Source organism: Rattus norvegicus, chromosome 18, assembly GCF_036323735.1.
Source record: "Rattus norvegicus strain BN/NHsdMcwi chromosome 18, GRCr8, whole genome shotgun sequence".
NCBI lineage: Eukaryota > Metazoa > Chordata > Mammalia > Rodentia > Muridae > Rattus > Rattus norvegicus.
Window position 1 is genome coordinate 59,727,788 of NC_086036.1, and position 8,235 is coordinate 59,736,022.

The following is an 8,235-nucleotide window of genomic DNA, read 5'->3' on the forward strand; positions in this document are numbered from 1 at the left end:
TTGCCTGTGGAGCCATCATGAATGGGGGACACACATGTACCCAGAGAGCTACAGAACAGGACTGTTGCGTACATAAGACAGGGCCATATCTCTCTCAGCAGTGCCTGCTATTTGTAAGGATACATAGCATGGGACATCTAATTCAAGCCAGTTTGTCTTACAGAAAGAGTAATAATGTACAGAACTAGGCTTTCATTTCAAGCCTTAGGTCCATGTAGCACTTGTGCACAGTGACTCCTGACATGTAGCTTCATCTCATTTCTGGCTATTTCCTCACCAAGGAACATAGACAACGCCACCACACTGATACATTATCACCAGAATAGATCAATCAGTAATATGGAAGCATTTAACAAATTGTGAAGGCTACACACACACACACACACACACACACACACACACACCATTTGCTTAGAAATAATTTCAGACTTATAAGCAAGTTTCAGAAAGACTCCCCCCATTCCCTTACTCAGCACCTTTGACTATAAACATGAGACATAATTAGGGTTTAATAATCAAGTGCAGTAAATTAAAATTGAGCAGTATTCTTAAGCTAAACTACAGCCTTGGGATTTCACCAAAAGTCTTAGTAAATATTCTTTTTCCAGTCCGAGACTCACCACAGGATCCCAAGATCGTTGATTTTCATGCCAGTTTATAGAGTCTTCCAATCCCTAACAGGTCATAGTCTCCCTTGTCACTTGTGATTTTGCTACTCCAAGAATGCAGGTTAGTTTGTAGAGAGCCCAGTCAGCCTGATGATTTGGGAGGTGTTTTCTATCCTATATGAGTTTCTGGTGTGGTTTTGTCTGATGTTTCCCATGGTTAGGTGCAGAGTATACACTTCTGCAAAAGCAACGGAGAAAAAAGGGTGTCGGGAATGGCACCATGGTTAAAGTGTTTGCTCTGCATGCCTGATCTCCAGCAGCCACGTAACGCTAACCACAGGAGCCTGTGTCAGTAATTCCAGCGCTTCATTGAGCTGTGAGGTCGAGAGTGGAGGCAGCCACTCCCTGAAGCTCCCTGGGCAGCTAGCTTGACTGCGAAGTGATGATTAACAGACCCTGCCTTAGCTAAGGTGGAAGGAAAAATTGACAGCCATGGTTGTTATGATCTCCCTCTCCCCCAACCTCTCCCTCCCCCCTTCCCTCCCCTTCCCTCCCCTCCCCCTTCTCCTCCCTTCCCCCCCCCCTCTCTCTCACACACACACACACACACACCATGTGCCCCTCTAGTTATCCTGTGTCATAAGGTCTATGCTGGTTATGGGTCTTTCCCTGTTATTTTCCTTCGATCCCTTGAATGAGGTGATGTCTGTGAACAATGCAAACAAACTATGATTTTTGTAGTCAGCATTTAATGAGCATTTCATGGGAGAGTCTTTGAGATGATGGAAAGACACTGTTTCCTTCATCCTTTTGTCTGGTAATGTCAACCTCTGGATGATTCTTGGTTGTGTCCCTTACAGTCATGGTTCCCTCACAAATGGAGATGTCCCTGTTAAAGTTGGTTGAATTGTTGCTCTTTATCAAACAATGGGGCAAAAGTAAAAAAGTTCCAACTGCTTGTTTATCATCATCTGGGAAACTATGATGAGGGTTATGAGGTCAAGCTTCCTTAACTGGAGAGAGCCAAAGGTGTAAAGAAGCAAGTGGAGCCCAAACCACACTGGTAGCTCTAGGGACACGCACTCTCATATGAACAGACAGCTCCTGCCTACTAAGCTTCTGCTGCCTTTTAGGATGAGTACTGCCTGTCCACCTCTTCTTTCTTCCTGCTTATTGGGAACATTTTGTTTCTACGAATGTCTGAGCTCCAAAGCAGCATGACCACAGGACCAAGGGATTTGCATGAGAAAGGTCAGTTGTGCCTGGCAGCAGATTATCTATCCAGGCTGGGGTCACACCATCCTGCTCCTCATCCTCTGGTGCCAGTAACTCTGCCCAAATCAGAATGGGAACCAGGCATTTGGTGGGGCCCATAATGGCCCAATGGGTTTGTTGCTAGAAGAATGAGAGAATCATTGCTGGGATGAGGAGACAGAGAGAAGGCATTACTGCTTCACCCAAACTTGTTCTTTCCTTCCTGACCTGAATTATTTCTTTAGGATCTCCCACTGTGTCCATTTCCTGTTGTTGCTACAACAAATTACCTCAATGCAGTAGCCTAGGGCAACACAAATTAATTATCTCATCATTCTGGGATAACTCACTCTGACTGGACTAGAGTCATAGCCTAAGTCTGTCTTCTCCTTCAGGTGTGGGGAGAGGGGGGCTTCTTCTTTTAGAGGTACTAGGGCAGAAAGAACTTCTCCCCTGCCTTTTCTGGGTCCAGAAGCTCCTGGTATTATTTGGGTAACAAGTCCTTGCTTCATCTTCAAACTCAGTGGTATAGTATCTTCTCTCTGCCTCTGTTTCTGTTGTCAAATTGCTTTCCTGTGGGCATTCCTGTTATAAGAACTGATGGGTTTTTAGAGCACCCACTAACACAAGTCAAGATAATCCCAAGACCGTTAAATTGCATGCATCTACAAAAGTCAGCTAGTAAAGTGCTTGCTGCTTTAGCATGACTTCCTGTCCTCCAGGATGTACATGAAAGTCAAGGATGGCCATGATCATCTATGACCTCGGCATTTGGGGGCCTGAGACATGCTGATCTCTGGAGCATAGTGGCTAGCCAGTAAACAAAATCAGTGGGTTCCATGTTCAGGGGGAGATCCCATCTCAAAAAACACAAAGGGAAGAGCAACCAAGGAAGACAGATGTTGGCCTCTGCCCTCTACATTGCACCTGTACACATATGTGCATGAATTCTGACACACATGCACACACATGTACACACAGACACAATCCCATTTTCCATGTCAGATATCAGAGATTGATTTGGTGAAGTCACTGGGAGTTCAGGTTGAGCCTCACATTGTCTTGTGCTCGCTGCTTGGCTTAGTTTACATTCTGCTGCTGTGATAATGATAGCACAACCAAAAGCAACCTGAGAGAGAAATTATGCATTTGCCTCACATGTCCATACTGCAGGGCATCATTGAGGAAAGTCAGGGCTGGAACTCAAGACAGGAACCAGGAGGCAGGAATTGAAGCAGAGACCACGGAAGAACAGTACTGGTTTGTTTGACTTTTTTTTCCACATGACTTGCTCAGCTTGTTTTTTGTTTGTTTGTTTGTTTGTTTGGTTGGTTGGTTGATTGGTTTTGTTTGGTTTTGTTTGGTTTCATTTGGTTGGCTGGGTTTTCTTATACAACCCATCCAGGTTGTGGTACTACCCACAATGACCTGGGTCTTCCCACATCAATCATTCATTAAGGAAATGCCCTACAAATTTGCCTTCAGGCAAATATGATGGATGAATTTTCCCAATTGAGGATCCTTTTCCCAGGCAATTCTAGCTGGTGTTATGTTGACAAAACCCACCAGGGACGCTGCTTTAACAGAGGATGAAAATCGCAGTGGCTTAAATACAAGGTGTGGATTTAATTCTCTTTCACATGCAGTTCAAGGCCCTAATTTCCCCAACACCATCCTGAACATTAGCATCAAGGCTATTTTCTTTTTCACTCAATCTTCCTTCCTTCCCTTCTTCTTCCTTCCTTCTTTCCTTCCTTCCTTCTTTCTTCTTCCTTTCTCTTCTTATTTCCTTCCCTCTTTTTCTTCTTCCTTCTGCCCGCCCACCCTCCTTTCTTTCTTTCTTTCTTTCTTTCTTTCTTTCTTTCTTTCTTTCTTTCTTTTTTCCTTCCTTCCTTCCTTCCTTCTTTCTTTTTCTTCTTTCCCTTTCCTCTCTTTCTCTCTCTCTCCCTCTCTCCTTCCCTCTCTCTATACTACATCATTTATGTGAGGTCAGAGGATAACATTCAGAAGTTGGCTATTTCTATATGGGACCCAGGGACTGAATACAGGTTATGAGACTTAGTGGTCAAATATTTTTGCCCACTTGAGCTACCTCAATGGCCCTATGCTTTCAATCTTCTATTTTCTTTTCTGTTGTTTTTTTTTTGGGGGGGGGATGGATTGGAATTAAGGCCTAGCCTCAGACCTCTGTGTAGCTGAGGATGACCTTGGGCCCCAGTTGCTCCTATGTGTATCTCTCAAATGTTGGAATTACAACTTGGTACCACGAAATCAAGCTTTTTAATTTTTTAAAACCTGTGTCTCTATCCCCATCACTTTTTTCAATGGTTTGATGTGTCTACTTCTGCTCCACTATCATGCCTGAATTCCATACAGCAGGAAGATGCATGGGAAGGGGTTTGCAAAGCCTTTCTTTGGCTTGTATCAAGTCAACTCACAAGCTGTTAGTCATGTGGCTGTAGCCAGCTCAAGGAATGCCACAAAGTGGCTGGAACCATGTGTCTAGATAAAATGTCGCTAAGTAGGAAGTAGAAAGGAAAAAGAAATGTACCCACCAAACAGGCAAGAGGGCATAAGGGACTTCTGTCCAATTTAATTGGTGAAAAGGAACAAACCAAGCAAGATGTGAGGTTTATCCATGACTTCCTTCAGATCTAGATCCATCTAACGAGAGGATTCAAGGTCAACTCTGAGAGGGCCAGATGGACAACCTACTTCAGCTAACTGACATCATCCCCACATGTACCGTGGCTAGGTGGAAAGCGTAAGTATGTAGAGCCTAGTAGAGCTGACCTGTTTCCTGGCCCTTCCCTCTGATATCTGATAGCTGTGTGACTCCCTTTGTGTCTTCTTTTCTTATTAAAGTGAGAATGACATCATGGACTGTGGGTGATCTTGTGAGCAGTCAATGAAACAGCATTTGTGAACAACCCCAACCAAAGTCTAACATATAGTTGGCACCAAAACTATGTGGTTGCAGTGTCCACCTACTCATCCATTGACGCTCACAGCAATTTCTCAAATCCTAGAGACAGGTATGTGTGATTCATATTGTATTACTGGGCCTTTCAGAGCCAAGTCTTTGAAAAATGGAGGGATGATTTGCCTCTACCGCTCTTCTGCTATAATTTTTGTGTTTGGAAATTCGTTAAGAATTCATTTTGATGAATCGCAAATGCATGCACCATGAAAAACAATTAGCATTAATAGTGTAAAAGAAGATCAATAAATAGATTCATTTTTAAACTGTAATAATTTATTTGCTTCCTGACTTTTGGGAAATACTGCATCTTCGGGTGACACACCGATCATTAAATAGCCAAACTGCAATGATTTGTGGGAGGAAGTGGATTTCCAGGAGGCAGAGCTCTTCAGCAACTCTGCACCAGGGCCAGCCTTCAGCCAGGGTAGCAGCTCCAGTACATGCTGCTGCGGTGTGCAATTCGGTGCAGCTGTGTGTAGCACGAGCACTTTCCACAGGGCTCTCAGGTGTCTTATCTTCCTGTGCAGTCTGCTGGAGGGGACTGTTCATGGAACCAAACGCCTGTAACAAGGATGACAAACATGATATTCATCAAACAAGGAACAGGGAAGTGAAACCCTGCTAAAGACCAGCATGCTGAGGCTCTCCTTGGGTTACCAAGAACAGAGAAGCACAAGATTACTTGTCTGAGGTGAAGAAACTGGGGGGGAATTCTAAAAGTGAGTGTAGAGGAATAGATCAAATGAATGGGGAGAGCCTGCAGCCATTAGGGATGGAGAGGAGACGACTGAAGGAATCCCTTTGTCACATGATGGGAGAACAAAGGACCGGCTGCCATCATCACCTCTCCCCACCAGTGAAGGCTGATGACACCCGAATACCAGCAGCAGCCCCTTCAAGCAGATGAGGGAAAGACTTGTTAGTGAATAGGAGCAGAGGGGTCACAAGAGAAACGGCCTCTAGCTTCTTTGCAGTCCCTGTGGGATGACATGTTGGTAGCTATGGGTAGAGAAAGTGTGCTCGGTGGGCAGTGGCACCAAGCCAGGGGTGAGAAGTATAGACAGATAGACCATGACACTCTTGAGGTCTAACAGCTTTAAGCTGAAAGTGCCTGGTTTAGAGGTGGCAGCAGATGGCCATCAGTGTCCGTCCCACCCACCAGGCCTTGGGCCAAGGGCCAGTGCAGATTACATTTTAAGGTGATAGTCATCTTTGACCTTTGGGACCTCCAGGGCCACTGGTCATCCATCTTAGAGCCGCTGACCAGCAACCTCTGGGCTATTTTTATGACCAGCAAACATTGCCCATTGATTGAATTGATTGAAATTGCAGCTGGTTTGTGGGGGAAGGACGCTGGCTTCCCAGGGCCGAGTTTGCAGCTTCGCATTCTGTTACTACTGTTGACTCTTTCCTTTCCTCCTCCCTCTTCAGCATGAAGCTTGTGTGGAAGCAGCATATATGAAGACATATATCTTAACACACACATGTAGACAGATGCAAATACACACATACACACACACAGAGACAGACAAATGCACACATACACACAGGTGCACAGACAGACAGACCCAAATACACACATATACACACACAGACACACAGAGACACAAATACACACATACACAGACAGGCACATACACTGATAGACAAAAATACACACAGACACACACACAGATACAGACACCACATGGGCACACACATATACACACAGGCACACACACAGACAGACACACACACACACAGAGACACACAGACAGACACAAATACACACATATACACATAGGCACAAACAGACACACACAGAGACACTAAAACACACATATACAGATAGGCACATACACATAGACAGGCACAAATACACACATACATACACAGACACAGACACACAGTCACAAATACACATATATACACACAGGCACACATACACAGACACACAGAGACACAAATACACATACACAGGCACACACACAACACACAGACAGACACAAATACACACATACACACACAGGCACACAAATACACACATATACACACACAGGCACACACACGGAGACACATAAACAGACACAAATATGTACATATACACGCAGGCACAGACACAGACACACAGAAAGACACAAAAACAAACATATACAGACAGGCACAGGTACATACACATAGACACACATACATAAACACACACACATACACATGGATACAAACACACACACACACACACACACACACACACACACACACACACACACACGCCTTAACTAGTAGGTTTCCTGCCATGGTACTTGTTTTTTCTGTCAGAATTTAAAGGAATTCTCAAAGGTCAGTGGAGAATGGCAGAGACATGTTCAACTCAGGGGAATATACATGCGTAGATACATGTGCAAGCTCACACACAGGAATGGGGGTTGAGATGCAGGAACAAATGTCGAGATATAGAAATAGAGATATAGAAATTAACTAAAACATGTATAAAACTTCCTTTCAGGTGTGGTTGAATGCGTTTTGTACAAGGCGGACGAGACGGCAGAGACGCTCACTGCGCTCGTCCTGTAGAGACCCACAGGCTCTCTGCTGGGTCTCCTGCCCTGCCTGGGAGCTGCAGCTGCCTTGCGTGGGTGGTACATCCTGACTGGACCTCCCCACTGCTCTCCCCACAGAAGAAACAAGACAGAGCAGCTCCCTGGCTGTGTGAGGTCAAACTAGATTAGAGGTTCTTTATTCTCCAGCATCCCCAGTGGTTGAGCCCCTCTGAATGAACTCTCTGGCATGAACTTGCTTACAAAAGGAAGACATTTCAACAGGGAAGCAACTTCCAGCTCTCACAGTTCGGAGTTCCGGATCATTGGCTTTCCTGACCTTGCAGATGGCTGGGGCTGTCTTACTGTGCTGGGCTGATGTCCACAAGTACTAGCCCTGATTACACAGAGAGTCGGCGTCTCTGAGCCTCTTCTTTTCGGCCTTTAGACTACTTTAGCCCAGGACTGATTCTCTCTTAGAATGTTCTTCAGGGGCACCAGCAAGTCTCACTCTGGGTAACAGATGAATATGTTCTAGAAGGTGGCACTTTGGCTCTCTCTGAGAACCTACCTAAGATGACAATGATGAGAGATCTGGTGAAAAGGTAAGTCCCAACCTTGAAGGGGACATAAGGAGAGGCCATTGGTCCCTGAGAAGTGTGCTCTGGTGGACTCTCCACTCCTCACTCTCTTACTTTTCCCCTGACTTCACTAAGGCACGAGGGAAGGGGAATTTCCAGGGAATGGGCTATTCCACTTTCCTACCCTGCCGGGAGGTTTTGGGTTTTGTGTCAACCTTACAAGTCACATCAGGACTCAAGATGTCTGCCCAGGAATAAGCCCTCTGAAGGCCTCCCAGTAAACGGGTACACTGGAC

The 8,235-nt window shown here is 45.2% G+C and overlaps 1 long non-coding RNA gene across 1 annotated transcript; it reads left to right on the forward strand.

Moving 5' to 3' along the window:
* The first annotated feature begins 1,230 nt into the window (after positions 1 to 1,230).
* Positions 1,231 to 7,779, forward strand: LOC108348800 (uncharacterized). Its single transcript, XR_001842122.3, has 3 exons — positions 1,231 to 4,626; positions 4,728 to 4,897; positions 7,328 to 7,779. It is a non-coding gene; the product is annotated as an uncharacterized LOC108348800 (long non-coding RNA).
* The last annotated feature ends 456 nt before the right edge of the window (positions 7,780 to 8,235 follow it).